The 21,327-nt window shown below is 47.2% G+C and overlaps 1 long non-coding RNA gene across 1 annotated transcript in view; it reads right to left on the reverse strand.

Moving 5' to 3' along the window:
* Positions 1–5,215: 5,215 nt before the first annotated feature.
* The window catches only part of LOC143426188 (uncharacterized), an 89,265-nt gene continuing 73,153 nt past the window's right edge, over positions 5,216–21,327 (reverse strand). Inside the window, exons 4-5 of the long non-coding RNA XR_013102125.1 lie at positions 7,388–7,516; positions 5,216–5,570 (exon numbers count right to left, since the gene is read on the reverse strand). This is a non-coding gene — a long non-coding RNA (uncharacterized LOC143426188). The remainder of the gene's footprint in view (positions 5,571–7,387; positions 7,517–21,327) is intronic.

A 21,327-nucleotide genomic window follows, 5' to 3' on the forward strand; every position in this document is an offset into this window, starting at 1 on the left:
CGTTTCTGTGTGCACGTCCTGTGCCCACCGGATGTTCACGCGAACGCGAACTCTCCAAGAAGACGAGACTCTCTTCGCTGCGATTCGATCTCTGAGAATTATTCTTCTACTGGTTTAATAAATATATTCGTGACATTGTTGCTTGGTTCGTTGGTGACGAAACGATGGAAATGGTTACGGTATCTCGAATTCCACGCTATCTAGAGTTTCGTTTATCGCGTGAATGTCAAATGAAGTGGAAGAAAATGTCTGCGAATATTAGCGTACTACGCTCGGCTTCGTGTCTACGCCTCGTTAATTGCAACACTGTGGCCCACTTGCGTGCAACTACGAAGTCACTATTGCAACAGAGTAGATCCATGAATTTCTATCGCGCAAACTATAATCCACTCGACTGTGTACGCGAACTGTTTGCCCTCGAACGAAATTCGAGCGACTAAAACACGCGGTGCCCGCGATATTTTTTCGCCAATTTCAAAGGACACACGTAACAAAGAGTCGTTCGATAAAAAAAACAACACACACACGCACAGTTGTCAAACCATTCACGTCGCAACCATGAAATTGATTTTGTTGTAAAACCGTTCGGTTACTTCGAGCCAGCGGCTCGAGATTAAACGGTGAAAAAATATATCGAAGAGCGCGATGCCAGACGGTTGGATCCGTAAACACCGCCGATCCGCCGCGTAATTTTCTTAACTACGTCAAGATGGAAGATAAGCGGCGATCGCGGCTGTCTCGAGACGCAAGAAAGTGCGACGAAGCTCTCTGTGGCACTTCGACGATCTCAAAGTCCTTCGTAAAGTTGCTGAAAGGCGCAGATTTTCCTGAGAGACGCTCTCGCGCGAATCAATCCGCCTCGTCCATTTTCTGTTCACGCTCGCCACTCGCGGGTCGTGGCGAGCTTTTAAATTTAAAAGAAGAGGGACACGATTTCCTGCTCGAGGGGAAACGCGGAAGGTAATGATAACTTCCGTTCTCTCGTGATAAATCGGCCCTCCAGCCGCCCTTTATGTTTGTACAACAACTCGAAGGGACCGGTTTCCCCGTTTTACGCGTGTTTATTTGTCGCCATCGAGGGTTTCGCGAGGGCTCCGACGATTTATGACGCCACTTGGAGAGGTGCTCTCCTCGTTTGGCGCCGCTCTTTCCAGCCGCGTTCTATCTAATTTCTTCCTTTTTATTTTCTTCGCGATATTACCTAAGAATAAGGTAGAAAGCGGAGTGCATTGTACTCTGACCCGATTGCGATCGGAATTTTTCACCGTGCCGATGGCTGAACCGGGTATCCACGTTTAAAGCGGCTGCGATGAATCGTTTTAGAGACATCGCTACCATAATTCGATAATCGAAATATTTTACAATTATAAAAACGTACACTTTTCACTGTTGGACATTTAATTAGAGAATTAACATCCCATAATTTACTTGACACTCGTAAAAGCTTAGAAACGTTCGAATCGCCAGATTCAAGAACGCTCTCGAAGCAATAGTTAAATCGTTTCTTAAATTTGAACACAGAAAAAATAGACGTTCGATGAATATCGATATCGCTCGTTTATCGAATCCGCGCGAGCCAAGGGAAACGCGTCGATTTTACGCGCGCGTTGGCGGCTCTGTCGAACGGTTATCCATAATGGTAGAATACGGTAGCGCGTTTGTACTTATTTGTCGAGGGTGTCCCGAGGGTTGCCAGGCATTGCTATTCACGAGCGTTTTTCGAACGCCGATCGACGCTATTTCGAGAGGGCGGGAATCCAGGCCGCTTTCGACCGTGACACGCGCATCGTGTTCTCGATTTCTGTCGATGCGTACCAGTTAACTTGCCCTTTTCAAATTAGAATACACGGCAATTGTGTACGCGCTCGCTATTAATTACGTTATCCTTTAATGGAAATCAAATGGATACGCTCGTTACGCGCGTAGACGTTCGAACGAGCTTTAATTGGGTCAAACAGAGCAGCGCGATTTTTAAATACGCTTCGATCGAATCTAATCAAATCGAATCGACTGTATTAAATTATATCGACTGTGGCGTTGAACCGTGAAATTGTTGGGGAATTCAATGTCGCGACTCGCTCTTGAACAAATATCCTCTATCGAACTAAATTATTAACTGTCAAACAAATTCGAGTAATTTTTACCTCTCGCGTTACGGGAGATCAATTTGGAAAAGTGCTGACTACTCGAACGGAAGCGAACAAATCGCGGGGACCGCAGCGAGTCTAATTGAACCGGTGTGCAAAAAGAAGAAAATGATTTCGAGGAAATATGGAGGACGCGCGACCATCAATTCGGCCTTAAAACAGCGGAGCGGCCCGTAATTCGCGAGTGGTGCTCGATAAATTCACGAATCATGGGAAACGACCAATTCTCAGCATCCGGTGACTTCCAATTACGTCGCATTGTGTCCGGGAATCCTCCTCTTCGTTCCCGCTTCCGTACGTCAAAGAAGAGGAAACAAAAAGGGGAAGAGAGAAAGAGAAAGAGGAAGAGAGAGAGAGAGAGAGAGAGAAAAGAAAAGAATTCGATCGCGCGTCCGTATTAGAGGGTTGACAATGAAGACAGGGGGCTGAACCGCTGAGATTTAGGTGCGCGAGACCGTGTGCGTGTGACTCAAGTGGGCTAACTTTTGATGCGCCTTTAAATAAGGGTTCGACACACCTTGTGACACATGTCACTCACGCGGGAATCTGCGAGTCATCCCGGGACAGGACCTGGGGCCATTGTTTCTCTCGGTTTCTCACGTGGAACAAACCGTGTACCGCAGCTCTTCTCTTTTTCCACTTTCGAATCGTTTTACTTCGATCTTCTCAACTTGTTCTTCCGATGTACTCATAAAAATGCGATAGAGGAATGCAAGAGACGTAGCTTCATATTTTCTCGTAATTCACCTCGAGCTTTCAGTTCCACTTTCGAATTCGTAACTAAAGAGCTACTCGAGTCAGAGTTTAATTCCTCGCACTTGAAACTTAGTGATCTTCAAAGTGAGTGATCACGAGGGAGACCAAAAAGTCTCGAGTGAAACGCGCGCAAACGAGCGCAGGAGGGATATCTCGACGCGCACCCTTCGTGTGCGGCGGAGCGCCTTCCGCTCGTTTCTTTCTTCTTCGTTTTTCCTCTTTGCTCGTTTTCTCGTCGCGTCGTCGTCCCTTCGCTCTCTCTCTCTCTCTCTCTCTCTCTCTCTCTCTCTCTCTCTCCCTCTTTCTTTCTCTGCCCTTCGTTGCTCGAGATCTCGCGAGATTTATTAACACGCGTCGCGCCTCGCGGGTATACGCGCGCGCGCGCGTTACGAATTACGGTCGGCTGCGAGCGAGCGACCGCGCGCGCGTGAACGCGCCTCGGACCGCTCGCGCGAGCACTTGCGTCGCGTTATTTGCACACAATGCGACTTATGAAAAATATCTGTATTAAATAACGGCGTTTTCGACGTGCCCGTCTCATTGTTCCCTCGTGGGACGCGGTTAAATCACCGGTGGGCCCGTTCTGCTCCTCGATGGACCCCTCTCGTGACCGTTTACACGGTTGAAGGCGGAGGATCGGTGGACAGCAGCGGTCGTTGACGACCGTTCGATTGCGTGCGGAGAAAAATACACCTCTAGAGTTACTCTATAGTAAAAGTACCTGTGTTCTGTTAGTAAAACGAAAACGGTTCGATTATTCGTCGATATTTATCTTATTCTCTTCAAAGTGATCTTCATTGCAAGCGATGCACATATTTCAACGCTTCTCTCAACCCTTCAAAATACATTTCATAGGCAGATTTTGGAATCGCCATTAGCTCATTCTGTGAATTCCTCTTTATCTCCTCGATTGTCTCGAAACGCTTTTCACGATGAGCGGTAACTTGTGTCATGGGAACAGGAAAAAGTCGCGCAGAACCACGTCAGGTGAATACAGAGCTCGCGGGACGATATTAACGTTGTTTTTGGAGAAAAACTGATTTTGGCAATATCTCAAGCGGGGTTCGTTCAAAATTTTGATCGCAAGGTACCCTCTAATTTTATTATTATCACGCTACAGCCCTCTAACAAGTACCATAAACAGATGTAATGAAAGAGCTGCCCAGAAATGTTCATAAACCAAAGAAAATACGATACCCACCCTGCGCGATGCAAATATGTATAAAAAGAAAAATAGTAATTGACCACGCTGTCCCAACAGAGGATCCTCCGCCCCATCCCCAAGAGAAAAATCCCCTCGCCGCACGCAGGACATTGGGGCGCAATTAGAAATTCCCACAGTGAACAGGGGAGGCCACCCTACCCTTATCCCGTCCGTTCATCCCTCTCTCTCTCTCCCCAACGCTCTCCCATTTTCATTATCTAAACGCAGACTCTGCTCCCTCCCTTCTCCACCGCGATGGCCACTCTTTCGACGTGGCTCTCTCGTAGCGCGTCCACGGCGACTAATTGGAAGCGGACCAGAGCCCTGGAGAACCGCTCTCGCCCGTGGAACGCCTACATCGGGGGCCTCGACGGCGTCAACGCGGGCAGCCGAGAGGGAAAACGCGGCGGGTTTTGTATTTAGCGCGGTGAAACCAGCGGCACCGTTAACGCGCTCGTCTTTGCCGGCGAGGTCGGTTCCGTTACGGCTGCTTTTGTCACGGACACGCTCGTTTTTCTGACCGATAAACGACGGGACCGCAGGGGCCGCGCGCTAGGCTCGATAGAATCGTACGTTCAACCTGTCCACCGGGTATCTCTCCTCGGCTCTCGCCTCCTCTCTCGGCCGGCCAACGCTGCGGAACGGCTCGAGACTTTCGTTCGCCAAACCGATCGACTCCTCGGTGAAATTGAACGTGGAACACGGGGAATGGAGGAGGATGCGCGTTCGATCGCGGCTCGTCGAGCGCTTGCTTTGATGTCGAAGTGTTTTGTTGATACAGAAAGTGCATTTCGACGCGAAGGTGCGTTGGCTGAATTATTCTAACACGATCCGCGTGAAACACAAAATAGTCTCGCTGTTATTTTATTTCAATAACGAAACACGCGTCGTCGTGAAAAAAAAGAACAGAGCCGATCGATCGAAGTTAAATACATCTCACTTACCTCTCGCAACGCGCGACTCCTCCCGCGGAAACCGAACGAAATCGCGAGAGGAAGCGGGCTGGGTTTCGAAAAAATGCCAATTAAAGCTGTACCGTTAAGGACGCAAAAGAAAACGAGACCGTTTCGAGTGCAGGAAGAGGTTCCCTGAAAAATGGCAAAAAACCGAGGGGGGCGTGGCTTAATGGAGAGAAAAATCGGTGGTTATTTGCGACAAAAGCAAAAAGGCGAGGGCATCTTTTAACGTAATAATGAAGGGGTACGCGGTGGGCACCGACAAAGGAGAGTCGGCCCGCCGTCAATAAAACTCCTCTAGTTGAGCGGCGGAGGCCGCTTTAATTAAGCGCATTCGTTTTAATTCGACTTAAAAGCGGCTGTTTAATTTGATTTTTCTGCGCCACGACAGAATACCCTGGCCGATGCACGCGGCCAGCCTTCTTCTTCGGCTCTCCCGTCTCTCGTCCCGTCGCGCTTGACCTTGATTTATTCAATAAATTTCACTGCACGACTCGGCTCGCGTTCCTGGAACCGACAAGAACCGACGCATCAGAAAACAGCGGAAACCTGCCGCCACGAGATGTCCGCGATCGGAATTTTTGCGAACCACATTGTGTCCCAAGAAGAATTGCCCACGGAAAAGGGCAACGTAAGATTAAAATGATCGTCGTCCTTTATACTTCGCCATATCTCGCGAAGCATCCCCTGAGCAGTGGTCACACACATACGAGTGCATCTTTTCGGTGATCAACATCGATGAGCGTCGTCTTCCTCTCCTCTTCAATTTCGTATCGAGGACATCCTGCAACGATTTTTGATACTTATTTCGAGATAAACATTAACGTCCAGCAGGGATATTAATCTTGAGAATTATCTGATTCGATGAGCTTCTGAACAAACGCAGCGTAGTTCCTTAAGACCCCCTTCGTGGTCCTATGGGTGGTCTTTAAGGGTGGCGAAAAGGTCGAGTAGATTCCTTGCTCAGAGGGAATTGGTTCTACAAAAAGATAAGAATTAGTAAAAGACAAGAAATATTTAATTATTGATAACTATATATCCTTCGTTATTCGTAAACTCTTCCATCGATACTCTGTAAAATAAAAGTTTCGCGTACCTTAGATTTCGAAAGGATGGAGAACCAAGTAAGAATAATCGGTCGGCGATAAAACCAGGAATACCTTGCCGCTGGTAATTGAAGGAAATAGAGGAACAGGAATGGCCGCAAATATTTGCAACGCGCGGACGAACGCTCGTAAATACAGAATTAACGCGGGAAAGTAGAACGTGGCGAGATGGAGGAGGGAAGGAAGAGTAAAAAAAAAGTGGAGTAGAGCGAAGTAGAACGTTGTAGGATAAAAAAATTCGCTTCTCGAGGAAGTAGATGCAAAACGGCTTCGCTCTTGGCGAGATGTTACCAATCGGGAGTGGAAAAAAATTGTTTACGGAAGAAACGGGATGGCGGGAGATTGGAAAGTCTGAACGCGGAGCAGCAACTTCTGCGAGAGACTTGCAACGAGTGGAAGGTCGAAGGAAGCGTTCGTCCCCTGGGCAACAAGTTCAAACCGTTCTTAGTACTTATTTCAGTGACAATTCATTTTTTGGAAACGACAAGATTCGCACTGGAATTCAAGAATTTTTGTGGAGATACAATGTTCAAATTTGCCTCGAGACAATGCTGCTTCAATATTCAGCGAATTTGACCATAAAAATTCTTGCCAAGCGGTGAACGACCAGCCGCTTAAATAATAAAAATGCAGAAAAATCCAATAACCAGGTACCAGCGGAACCACCTGTTTCTTAACGTTCCACGCGAGCCAATTTCAACTGCAGCGCGTAGAAAAAATCAATTAGGATAATTACGAACGGAGAGGCAAAATAGGGGATGAAAAATAACGATCGTGACGCTGTCGAAACAAAAGGAACAAGTACGAAAGACGGAGTCACAGAGGAAACAGGAAGAGGAGCAAAAGGACTGCTAGGAGAAAGGATGGTAAGAGCCAGGGGGTGGAGGCACGGTGGGGGTAGGAAAGGTAGGAGAGAAAAGAATTGGAAAAAAGGAAAAAGGGCAGGAAAAAGGAAAAAGTGGAAAGAAACAAAGAAGTGCGGGGACCGCGGGGAAGGAGAACCTCTGGAGAAAGCGAGAGAAAGATGGGAAAAGGGAGCTGATTGGGAAGGGGCGAGAAGAGCAGAGGGAGCCAAGGAGAAAGAGAGAAAGAGAGAGAGAGGGAGGGAGATAAAGAGAGAGAGAGAGAGAGAGGGTACGAGAGAAATCACGCTCTCTCCTACTTTAACACGCGGTTCTTATGAATCGAGGGGAGGGCGTAACCCAGATTACTGCTCACCGGACTATAATATTACGCGAACAGATCGGCCTGAGTGTATACCGGGTGATCCGCGAGAAATACCGCTCCTGGGACCTCGTCCTTTCTATTCTTGGCCAGTGGTTCTCAACGCCTCGTATCGTCGTTCATCTAGAAGAAGATTCGAGAAAAAAAGTTTCATCAAATGTAAATGTAAATCCCTTTGGGGGATCAAAAGTTTCAGAATACTTTTTTAGCGAAGATTATTCACACCAAGTATATGAACAATTATGAAAATTTAGAAGATCGCAAACTTGTTACTCGGCGAATTTTTTTATGTTCGACTCTGTCTGTTCAAAGCGAATCTTTCAAGGGAGAAATCAACCCCTTTTAAGCAGAATTTTAGTTACTTATTTTAAGGGAAAATTGTAACTAATTCAAGTTCGTCGAATTAATCTAAGAAGCTGTTGGAGACTTTCAAACGGTGTCCAGAAGGATTTGCCAACATTGCAGCCGGTTTTATCAGGGGTCGTAAAACGCACTGATACAGAGTATCGTCCTTCGACCCCTGATGAAGCCAACTGCAACGGTGGCGGAACGCTGGGATACTAATCCTCCCGAACACGATCTTACACCCTCGAAAGCCTGGGACAGGGTTGACAGTGCGAGCCGTGAAATCCTCAACAACTACAAACAAAGAATTACTCGATAATAAACTTTCTGGTATGCTTCATTCTTCGAGTATCTTAAAACGAAACATCCCTTAACTCCTACCTACCAAAAAATTAAAAAATCAGTGATCTGATCATGAATGATCACTGTCATTTATGAATCAGTCATTCATAAATCTACAATTTCCAAGTCGAATGCAAACATCGTACACAACAAAGATTATTCTCTGATTCCTCTGAAAAATGAAATCCTGGCCAGCGAGGAAACACCGAATTTTACCAGCGACAGGGCCACGTGTCACAAAACGCCACACGTTCCCCACCTTTGCCCGTGCGAAACAGGTTTCGCAAGGTAGCCCATCCGCGAAATCCTGCTGGCTCACCCGGTGAATACGTATTCCCGAAGGATACGGTTCGAAACGAGACAGAGTGGCCCCTCTCCGTCGGCCTCCCACTCTCCCTTTAGACGATCTCCGTCTCTCTTCGACCAGCAGTCGGTCGTTCAGGTAGTAGTGTCAGAATTCTGGTGCAATACGAAGGGGTGGGAACCCTTGGCAGTCCGAATTCCCAACCCCGGCGCGACCTTGCGCTTGCACATGCCTGCGCGCCACACCAGTGGATCTCCTGCTTCTGCCTCTGTTCACCCTCTCCTCCTCTCTCTCTCTCTCTCTCTCTCTCTCTCTCTCTCTCTCTCTTTCTCTCTAATTCTGTCGGAAGTGTGCGCACGTACACTACCATTCACAAGTATTCGAAACGGCTGGTCAACGTGGTACGTAAACGCCGTAGAAATGTGTGAATTAACGACGAATTAACGGCGATACAGTCAACCCTCTTGTAACGCGATTAATCCGTTAGATTTGTTTCTGTGGGAAATACTGTGACTGAATATGGGAATCTCTAAATTCGCGTGGACAAGCGAATTTCTTCATCTTCGAGATTCTTGTCCCTTCGGTTCTCAACGTGTACCCTTTCGAACTATGCAAGTTTGGCTCAGCACTTTGTGCACACCTTCGATATGTCGCCGCTAAAAGGAGTAACTTGAAAATATACGAAAGTAACAGTCGATTAACAAATCAGTTGCATAATCTTCCACAGTAACGAGGAATCTTTCCACGTTTATCGCGCTCGAGTTGCATCTAATCTTGGACTCGCGAGTGTCCTCGATCGAAGGTAGAGAAGCAAGTGTCCACGGGTATACTTTTGACCGATAGTGTAGAGACGCGGTTGCGTGTGCGATCGCACGCGTGCGGCTGCGTCCGTGTGTGGCACGTATGCACCGCTAAGTATGCACCGCCGCTTGCGTTGGGCATTCCGGCGTGCACTTACGCGCACGTTCGTGCCGGATACGCTCAGCTTGTGCGTCTCGTCTGGCGAACGACTGCAACTCCAGACTGTGTTATGGTTGGGATACTCTACGGAACGGACTCTCTGCAACTTCTGGTGCAACCTCGAGTGTTCCCATTTCGTTGAATATCCTCGAATCAGACTCAACTTCGCCATTCGACAGGGTGGCGAACGAAATATTTCGATGACGAGAATAAAACTAGCAGACCATCCAAATCCAAGATAAATTCGTTCACCAACGACTGACTGAGCGTATAAAAAACGAAAAGACAAACCGTAGAGAGGGACGCGAGAAGATTGAAGAGAATCGCGTGGGCACCCGAAACGCCACGGTCAAAGGTTCCCCAGAAACGGGGCTCGCCGATCAGACGTCCGATCGAGCGTGAATCGGATCGATCGATCGATCGATTGGCGATTCCTCGGCTCGCACCTGACCGGCATGGAACGACGGTGATCGAAACGCGGGCATGCACGCGCCGTTCACGTATATATTCGCCATGCGCAAGTGGGAACGTACACAGACGGCCGCGAGTTGGGTCGCGCACGGCTGACCCAGATCGCGGAGCGAAGCGCGATCGGAACCAAGCCCGCTCTAGATTTCGCCGCGTTCTCAGTCGCCCAGCGCCGCGTGTCATCGCGCGAAATATCGTCCTCTTCGTCGTCGTCCCAACTGGCGATCTCGACTCGTTCGATTTGGGCTTCTCGCTCGTGCGAACCAAGAGCTGGATGGAAGGCACAGATAGCGGCGAGCAACTGCTTCCTTCTGGTTCTTTTTCTGTAACACGTTCACTGCCGCGCCAAAATCACACGTTTCGAGGCGGTTTTAACGATGATATAATAGATACACGGTACAAGAACTAGCGATATCTCGTACAAGTGTAAAACAGAATTTGATTAAACCTTGTCGAGCGAGCGACCCGTTTCGAGCAGCTTCGTCAACGCGTACGTATCGAGAAATAAATCTGCTACGAAAAACCGGCCTTGTTCAATTAAAATCGTACTCACGGCGCCTCCCATCAGACGTCGACGCTTCCTCTCCCGACAGCTTCCCGTGTTTTTCCACGAAAATTTCCCTGTCACCGGGATCAGAGGCGCGCGTTTTGTTCGTGGACAAGCGCGTCGGTCAACGGTGGTCGATTAAAAAATATCGAGAGTCCCGATAGGAGAAGGAGAAAAAAAAGGAAGGAAGAAAAAGCAAAAATAGGGGATGGAAGAGAGAGAGAGAGAGAGAGAGAGTATGGAACGAGGTCGAAGTCGAACGGAAGACAAGATTGATTACCAACCCGGAACGTATGGAGGGTCGGGGACAAAGCGGAGACAAAACAGATCGAAACACCATCCACGGGTTGGGGCGGGTTTCTATTTGAGCACCCTCCGCGATGCTCGAGTGCCTTACTAATTCGATTAAACGTCGCTCCCGACCTTCCGTACCTTCGACACGTGACAGTCTAATTAGCGTGCGATTATTTCTGTAATACGCGTGGGCCGTCGATGTTGCTCCCGTCGCGAAACAATACTGGCACTGTGCCGGTGTTTTCGTCGAATTTTCGTTGCTTTTTCTTTGGGGTTGATACACAGGGGGAGTCGTATAATTGGGGCGGATTGTTAATTAAATATTTGCGCACGCTCGTTTACCGGTAAACACGCGCTCTTTTGGTGTACGGTTCTTTTTTTCACCGTGTAACAGGTCGCTACAAAGGAGCTTTTTCTGCGGAACCGTTAAATGGAAGGTTCGCATGTTGGGGTGGATGACAGGTGACAGGTTCGCAAACGAAATTTCGGTAGTACAAGCAAATTATTTCAGTGATCTTCTGTACGGAAGTTCGTAGAAATGCGAAAGAGGACGCACGCGTTGTTATTTGTATAATTGTGCTCGATGATCCCGTAATTTGCTAATGGTCGCTGGTAAACTAGTCCTCGGAGATTTTGCTGAAAGTTCAGTCTGTTAATTAAAACAATTTTCGAAAATATAGACGCCAAATCCACTGGCAAGTATCGTTAAGAGACACTTTCGCGTGACAACTTGACACATATTCCCCACTTAAAAGTTTAACGAAACTACTGAATGCGTGCACAGAGACTTTCCAATTGAATCAGACTAAAGGTACAGAAATAAATAGTAACACGTTTGAAACGATACACAATAGAGCATCCGATACATTTTTATTCGTATCTGCTCGTGTTTGCCCCTAAATTGATCCCAGAGGATTACTCGAATCCAGAATTAAAAATTGGTATAGAGAGAGAGAGAGAGAGAGAGAGAGCGAATTGAAAAATACCGCGCGAGAGCACACAATTCAGAGCTGGTATAAATACCAGCCGGGTAGAAATGAAATTTAATAAACAAACGCGAAGCGGCTGGATTCGAGGTTCGCTGCGATCAACTGCGGAAAAGTTTTCGCGCACGATGCATCCATGCGTCATATGCAGTGCACCAAGGCCGGTGCATGACGCACTGACGCATTATAACCACTTTACCAGTTAACCCTGCATAACCCGGTACAACTCCCAGGTAACGTTCCAAACGGTCATATTTCGTCTACGTTCCGGTTCGAACCTCAGCGCATGAATCGCACTCCCCAAGTAGAATCGAAATAAATCCAACCCACCGTCCATTTCTCCTCTAATAATAAATCCTCGATATCCCACTTTCGTCGTCCCCCCTCCTTTTTTATTCCACCAATTTTTCATGTAAAATACAATCGTTCCAGCGTTCAAATCGCGTCATCTGTGGGTGATATCTCATTGCGGATGGTTTTGCAAACTGCGCGCAGCGAACTGGAGAATGAAAAAGAGACGCGAAATTGTTGCACAGGCGATTCGACGTTTCGTGTAAATAAAAGCAACTACTTTAAGTTATGCACATGTGTAATCGATGTACGCGGGAACGGAGGATGCGATTTTTACGATGCTCCAAGTGTACGCGTTCGCGTGAAATCGACGAGGAAACGAACAAGTAACGAAGGGACCTCGTTCGCCAAGGAACGAGCGACAAAATCAATTAATTGCAAATGAGAGGCACGCGGCTCCGTCTCCACGGAAATAAAAGGTCGATAATTGGCGACGCACCGCTCGTAATTAGCGGCGCGTGCAAATGCCACATGCAAATAAGGATAACGCGTTTAATCGTCGACGCGCGTTTCCAGCCGATGGATCGGCGAGCAGGGCTGTTGCGCAACGAAACAGCCGATCCTCTGTTCTCTCTCCGCCTCGTTTTTCCTCCTTTTTTCTCTTCCCATCTTTTCCCTTCTTCCCTTCCGTCGTTCGAGAGCGACGCGTGTGCGCCATCGGCCTCGCCCGTCGCTGCCGCTCTTTGTGCTTTCCTTTGTTTGCTCGGAAAAATTGGAAATTTTTACTTTAAACAGAGATCCTTCGGCCCGTTTCCACACCGAGAGATCTTTTTACTACCGCCATTGTGCCCGCGATTGCCGCGTTTCGGTATCGTTCCGATAAATCTGATGAGAAACGCGTGCGAGATACCTGTTTCGAGTACAAAGCAGACACAGAAAAATGTACACGCGAAATTGAATTCTCGTAGGGGTTGAAATTAAAGGCACGCGCGTTTAAAATAACACGGATACGATTTTTAATGCGAGAATTTGCGGCTTCAAGTAGAACGCGAGAGGGGGAAAAGATTATCGCGATGGGATGCGAGGAAAATTGAAAATTCACGAGTCGATACTGGTGAGAGAAATGTTGGACTTAACGGAGCTAATCGAAACTTCGAACTCGAGCAAAGAATCGCCGTGGAATCGCAAAATTACGGGACGTTGCGTTCTCGAGGATCGTTCACAGGTTCAGGGTTTCCATGTTTGGTGCCCGCTGAAGGGAGACTCGAAGATTCGAGCAGCTGTCGTAGAGACATCCTGCACGGGGGCACAGTTGGGCCGCGTTTATGAGTTGGCCACGTAGAAATGGCCGCCACGCTGCCCGGCCCGGTGGGCACACGCCATTTTCCTCGGTATAATAATTATTTACCCGGTGGCGGGCACCCTTTCGTTGCTCGCACGCTACCGCGCTCGATTTGCATTGTCCTTCGAATTCTCGTGGGGCGAGACTGCGATATCGCGAGAATCTTTGGTGTACGTTGAGAGTGTGCGAGAATCGAGTAGAAATTCGATTGGAATTTCCTGCTGGCGATTCTGATGCGACGTGGATGTGGCCAAAGGGGTTGATTCCCGTGACTGAGGTTTTTACAGCGATATTCCGGGCTTTTTGCATATTACGTATTGGAAATGTAAAGGTACGTGGCCATTTCGAAATGAAACAGCCAAGAGTCGCTCTTGAAAGTTAATTTTACTAATTACACACGATGGCGAGGAACGTGTGTGAATATATATACATTGATAGACGTGACACGTTACTACCTTTATAGATGGATCAATTTTATCATATCTACGTGATTTTATAAATATGAAAGTTCATATTTGAATAAAGTAATGAACAATACCAATACCATAGTCTGCATTTACTCTATTCTCAATATCTCGAAAAAACTCCAATTTTTTCAATGTATCATCTTGCACGTGTACATGTCTAGTCAACGTTGAGGAGAACTCGAAACGCAAAGAAGAATCTTGTAAGTCGATCGACTTAAGAAAAATGTCCCAGTCGAAGCGTAAACCCCAAAACAAACCCCATTCCCGACTCAGCCCCGCTTCTAATCTCGTTTCCCCAACGATCACGCGAAACACACCGAGACAAACGCGAAGAAACGCGTTACGACCCCTCTATCCGTTTAACATTAGCCCCTTATCCCATCGAGATAATCCAGATCGCGATCGGAACACGTCTCTGGAATCGAAGGGCAAGAGAGAGAGAGAGTGAGAGAGAGAGAGAGAGAGACGGAGAGGAACGGCCCGCGCGATGCTTGGAATTTAATGGACGGTCCGACCGCTGCCAATTACAGAGGCCACCATTGCACAACGGCTAAATAATAGCGATCGTACGGATCGCTATAATTAATGGGTGTTCGCGGTTTGATCTGCTTATCGCTTCGCCAACTTTTCGTTCCACTCTTCGCGCGATTCTTGCTTGTTCGACGAAATTGGTGTTGAAACGTTTGTTTCTGAAAAATGTTTTCGTTTCCCTGATCGGTACATTTTTTAATGCAGGTTCAAATAGCATTTCACTATCCTCATTCATACATCACTTCTGCGACCGCAAACTATTTAAATCCACCGTATATTCCTTAGTTCAACTCGAAGCTAAAACTGTCAAGATAGTGTCAAAAGACTTAATTAACAATTTCCATGAAAAATTGTGCAAATTACCAAATATCTATGCATAAAGATATTCTGTTATACCATATATCTCCTACTTTTGTTTTCTTTTTGGCACAAGTAAATATATTCCCATATTAAATCCCTGCAACGTGTTCTCCAAAATGGACGCCATTAAGATTCGAACGGTTCCCTAAACAGCGTCGCGAAGAAAATTCCTGCGGATCACGGTTATCACTTCGAAGGGGAGGATATCCGAGAAACGCGCAGAACCGCTGGGAGAACCTCGCATAAACTTCGGATCAGAGTCGAGTTGAAGTTCCTCTTTGAGGGTAAACTGCTGTTGAAACGACGGAGATACACCGAGTTTCGACGTATCCTGGTGTATCCCGCGCGCTGCAGGGGCTTAAAAAGCTCGATCCTCCGCCACAAAGAGGATAAATGCGACTGACAGCCAACGAAGTTCGAGGGGTGGTGGGGGCGGAGGGTAGAGGGACAGGAGAAAGGAAGGAAAGAGAGGAAGAAAGAGAGACGAGGCGGTGGAGGCGTATTCAGGAGCGGCGTGGTAAATAGGTTAAACGGCAGGTCGAGAGGGCAGCCAATTTAAATCACCGCCAATTCCGAGCAGTCCGATTCGATCCGGCTCTGGATCCCTTTGAATCCTCCGTTTCCGCCTTTTTTCACTCCTGTTTCGCTACTCGCGGTGCGGCTGCACGTTTGCTCGCGTTGTTTATTCGTCGTTCTGTCGGTCGCGTATATGTTCGCGTTCGAAATAAACGTAGCGTTCGATTTGTCGTCGCAGTTTGATTTTCGAGCGAATATTTGCATCCCACTTCTCTGTTACATCTAACGTAAAATAATTAAAATAGTTCAGGAGAAGCTATCATTGGGGTATCCTTGACGAGCTCACCAGAAAATGATCAATGCGTTTTCTTTAAAGAATGATTATCCAAAAGTACTCTATCTTCGTTTATAAATTTCGAAGCAGTCCCGTTCGTTGATTAACCGAAGCCAAAGATCGCCGACGAAGAAATTAATCCGAGATTGAAAAAAAAAAGAGGGGCACGGGATAGAAACGGCAGCTCGACCGACGCGACTTCTCGATATCGACTCTGTAAAAAGCGACGACGGGGAGGACGGATAGAGGGGCGTTGGGGAGGAGGGTCGGACGTTGAATACGGATGACGAAGAGGATGAAGAGGCCGGAGGCCCGCGAGATCTCTCGTTGGCACCGAGCCAGCCGTCCTCCGCATCGTCATCGTGTACTTTCCTCGTGCACGCGTAATAAAGATCGTCTTGCCGCTCGAAATGGCTATCCCCGCTCGGGATTTCTGGACCAGGCCGCCCGTGCCACCGACTGAATAGTCGGGGGAACTGAACTCGCGCTGATACTAGCCGCAATTTTCGCCGGGGATTAGGCACGCGAAACGATTTCGATCCGATGAGCGAGTGGGAACTGGGCCACCACCGCGAGGAATCGTTCTTCTTCTCTGCCTTTTTCATTCTCACAGTGGAATTTATGGATCGCGCGCGCCTTTTCATTATGTTCCATCGACTGAAACTAAGCAAACGTGTGCATCGAAATGTTTATACAAAATTGTTTTCTATGGAAAATTGAACGAGTTACGAGTAGTATTCTGAAAGTAAACGATTGCACGTTGAATGAAATTTTAGCGTTTTGCTGGCTTTTTTTCTTCGCTTCGACTTGAAAGGCGATGCGCCTGGAGCCAGAAGGAAAAACGGGGGAACGAGATTTTCGCGAACGTTTACACGGCAGAGATTGGCCGCGCAACCTCTTTCTCGCAAACGAGCCTTTTGTCGAGGGTGAAATTTTCGATACCGCGATCGATGCACCGCAATGAAAATTCCAATCACCGGCTACAGCGACGTATTTTCAATTTCTCCGCAAATATGTCCAGCGAAATCGGGTCATCGAACGACGGGACGATCACGAAGTCAACGTGAACCCTCGCCGCGCGCGGGGAAGGGTTTAAAACGGTCTGGGGTGAATCGAAGGACATAATGACTGGATAATTGTGTCCTGGATAACCGTCAATCGTATCTCCGACGTTCTGCTCGATTGTCGGGTAGGAAATGATATAAAACGAGCTACCTACGTTCTTCGAAATGTATTTCTGAATGGTACGATAATGCGATAATTGCTGTCGGTCGTTAACTATTCCGTATAATGGCTATAGAGTTTACCAGAGATTTGTTAACGATTTAAATATCGTAATCGTAGCGTATTTCGTCTTTTATATTTTCCAATTTCATGCACTTTGGCATAATTTTAGTTTCTGCGTGGAAGATATAATAAATTTTGCACGATTCGTGCAACTTTGTTGTATGAATTATGCTTTAATTAATCCGCGGTTTGTTTGGGGAGGAAAATTGTACGGACGAAGCGGCGAGGTCCGCGAAATATGCATACGTATACATATTACACTGAGATGGATATTGCATAGAAATGATAGGAGGTCTTCTCTACATTGCGAACGAAATCCGGTATCTCCAGGAATCTGTACGAGTTTCGTCTGCATTGCAGCTAGCTTCATCAGGGATCCGATGACGCACTGACACCAGATGTGGTGCTAACCTAACCCAGATCCACGATGAAACTGTAGCTGCAACGCTCGAGCGTACGAATACCCTTTCTAAAAAGGACCCGCTTCGTATTCACCGGTTTTACGGGAAACCGGCTACGATCGAGGGAAGAAACTTACGATTCCATCGATAAAGAGATTCAATTACAAATTTCTGGAAAATTCCTAGAGAAATAGAAGAGAAAACGAGGCACCTAAAGTGTCCTCGGAGTCGAATTAATATCGATCGATGTTCCAAGGACTGCTCTTTTCAAATTCTATCCAATTAAATAGAAAAAGGACCGACGATCCTAATTATTACGTCTAACAGATGACCGTATGATACGAAAGAATTCGAAAACTACCCCTCTTCGCAAATCCTCTTAGACGGATGGAAAAGGTTGGAAATACACGGTGGATATTGAAACGAATTTACATTCTCCTAACGCAACCTAAAAATAGAGGGTTGTTTCACTCCTCGCGCGCTAAGCATACATATTCTTAATTTCTAACATTATTCTTAAATTCTTGCGCATCGCGTTCACGAGCTAACTAATAAATACGAAACCTAAATACCCGCAATCCAATTAGGAGATGAAGATAACAACGTACAACCAACACGTATACTTAACCTGAAAATAGGATTGTGCAGACCGCGCAGGATCCTCGACTTTCTGTAAATTACTCAACTTTGAACGAGCCAAGTTCCAAAGATTCTCAACTATAACTTCTACAGAGTCCATCTTCGACCTGCCCATTAAGAGGATAACGAGGTCGAACAAGTGGCTAATATCGCGATAGGTTTTTCTTTCGACGATTTTGGACGATACACAAGCGAATTACAGTTATAATATAACAGAGAGGGAATATGTGAGCGAGACTGCCATAAATTAATTAATCGAGTCTCCCCTTTCTTCCCTAAGCTAAGCAGACTCTACCCCTATCCCAATTCTCCAATTTCAATCCTGAACGTAAGATATCAAAGAAGATACTCGAGTTGTAACAGATCAGAGCTCGTCTGGGAAAGAAATTAGCGTACAGTATGCAAAAGCCATCCCTGATTTATAGAAACAATGTTCAAACTCGTAAAGCAAACGGCGATCGTAGCCTTCGCGACGGTCACAGCCATAATTTGTGGTCCAAGTACGCCAAAAAAAGGTGCGCGAGACCGTGTTACAAAGAAAGGGACAGCATCCAAGGTGGCTAAGGACGCATTTGGCGTACCCAGAGTACAGCACGTCGAGCGATCGCGTTAAAATGGGTCGTCCGCGTTCACTGCAACGGCGGAACCGCGTCGCATGCGCAGATTCGCGTGCCGTCAGCCGCGCGTACGCGCGCCGGCCAACAATCTGCTTCACGGACATCCGCATAACCGACTCGTTATCGCGATAAAAGTGCTTGTAATGCCGGCGTGTTTAGCCTTCTGCATACCCGCGCGATAGACCCTCTCCTTCGAGGAGCCAGGTAACCACGGCCGTAACACATATTTTCCAATCGAGATTCTGAAACGCTTGCGAGCCTCCGTTCCACGATTCCTCGCTGATAAATCGAAAGCTGGAATCGAACAGTGTACACTGACGACGGGAAGTTGATAATTCGTTGGCGAAAAATTTGTCCAACTTGTCAGAGTGCTTCCAAATGGAGAGCTTTTTCAATGAACGAGGATTCTTTGATACGCTAACCCGTTCCAACATTTTTGGATGGAGGTTTTTTTATGCAGATTCATTAACCTACATCGAGAACTCGAACGAGAGCTTCCGAGTAATTTTCGTGCCTCACTTTTGACTCGTTACTGATACTTACTCATTGTTAACTGTTATTGAAACGAGACGCGGAGGATCGAGCGAGCGGGACTCGTACAAGAACGAGAGCGATCTCGAAGCGAGCGGAAACGCCGTTCATTCTTCAAGTTTTCCGGTGTTTTCGCGTGCTCATCGCGGCAGCGTCGGGTTCGTGGCGTATAAAACCGCTCGGTGTATACGCGGCGCGGATGGGAGCGACAGAGAGAAGAGGAGAGACCGCGGGGAATTATACTTGCATGAGCCAGTCCTCTCCTCCGACCCTCCGGCTCGAATGGTAATTAAAGCGTGCGAGACTTTCTTGCGAGACGCTCTTAATTTCCAGCACCGGTGGGGGTGCGCTTCGGTTCCTCCGCGCGCCTCGAAGGGTGGAAACGATCGAAACGCGTTCCATTACTCTTTTCTCGTGCAAGATTATCGAAAAAGCAAACTTTTCACAGACACGTAAAATTATCGCGATGAGTATTTGTAAAACGCTCAGTGTGCCACAGAATACAATTCAAGAAATTCGTTGCTTGAATCCTCACTAAAAAGGGACAACCATAAACGCCTGTTGGAAATAAAATTAAACAATCATCTCGACAAACGAATGCCACGTCCGAGGCAGAAAAGAAAAGAAACACCTTCCCACAGCACGTTAAACGAAGAATAACTTTCCCTTCCCAAAGAATACGTCTCTTTACGAACGATTCGACTTAATTCCACCGGAGACTCGTTTTACGACAGTTCTTACTGGTTTCCCGGGCGTTTCAGCGCCGCGCGGAGACGAGGATCGTGACTGAGCCGCATTTGCATAATAAAGATCCAATTAGCGCGACGAATCGTACGTCAGAAGAGGCAGAGGCCAGGGGCGAGGAGAGGCGGTGGGGTTGGACGGACGCGAGAGGAGAACGGCAGGACCGGTCCTGCGGCCGGAAGCCTCGAATTTGTTTTTGTTTCCGGCGCGGTACAAAGTTGTACGGCCGCGATCAACAGGTGACCAGTTGAATATCGGCCGAAACGACGTTTCGACGAGCCGAAGGGAAACAACCACCGCGGCGAGGATATGAAACGTGGATCCCGTGGAACACCACTCGCACCACGTATCGATGAGACTTAATTGACATTGACGGATGAAGGATCCTGGCTCGTTCTATCGCCAACGATTTTCGCCTCGAACGTTCCAACGTCGAGAAAAACGGCAGTTGGATGGTACCTAGGGTTTGCGATACCATTTGCGACATTACTTTTACGTTGGAAGACGAGAGTAATCGAGAGTAATCGTAGCTTTTCTGGTATGTTTTTAGATGCAATTAATTATCGTAAATAATCAGTTTGTTGGATATTCAACGCGTGCAGATATCGTGCAATTGTATCTACTGTCGAACAGTCGACCTTGCGCAAAATAAATTTTGCATAAAAATTGCCGCATAAAATTGTTTTCAACGTTTCGATCGTAACGCGTTTCATAGTGTCGCGAAGGCTGGGTTAGGTTAGATAGGTTTAACAGGTTTCACAGGCCGATTGTTACCAGTAATTACCAGCAGTTAGAGGCAGTAGCGAATAATCAGTGGTAGCCTTTAACTGGCTATAACTGCATGTATCTTCGTAGTTCCATTTACATGCTGCCGATCGATATCGAAAAGTTCATTGTGTAGCGAGTTGATTTATGCATGCAAAGAGTTGAATCCTCCGAAGAGCAGCGATAGACATCGCGGTATACGTTTCTATTCGATTTCTACTCTTTACACGTATAGAGAGAGAGAACATGTCTATCAAATTAACGCCATGAATTAAAATAAGATGTACTGGAAATCTGTACGGTTAAAATTCCTTTTAATTGCTTCCGACTGAACGCGGTAGAACCAAAAGTTCATCGAAGCGCTCGAAAAAATCTCTCCTCGCAAAGATCGTGCAACAAGTGAATTTACTTTTCTCCCAACGACTCGTTATTATTCTCGAAATGAAGAACACGCTCGAACCCAGGCTCAACGACAGAAACGCAAGCGAAAAAAGTGTAGACGAGAGCAATAGGAAAGAGCCATAAGCCGCGCGGCAACGGCATATTTTCCACGAGTTCGTTTTACACGGTTTTCACCCCGAAAACATCTGCCAGCGCGATAAACGACCGAGAGGAAGAAAAGCACCGGTGGATCGGTTCGTTACGTCGACGTATTCCGGTCGATCGACTTCCCTTGCACGGGATGGTCCTGGCCGGGGCCGTGGCGGCAGAAATTCCAAGGGACCCGAGAGCACGAGAGACGAGATAAATCACGGTGCCCGGCTGCCTTCCTTTTTAGCTCTCTTTCAGCTCGTTTCTGTCCACGTGTCCGCGCGTGTGTTGTACGCGCGTGCAACCGCGGGACCCAACAGCCCGCTACGCGT

The sequence above is a fragment of the Xylocopa sonorina genome, chromosome 8 (genome assembly GCF_050948175.1).
Source record: "Xylocopa sonorina isolate GNS202 chromosome 8, iyXylSono1_principal, whole genome shotgun sequence".
NCBI lineage: Eukaryota > Metazoa > Arthropoda > Insecta > Hymenoptera > Apidae > Xylocopa > Xylocopa sonorina.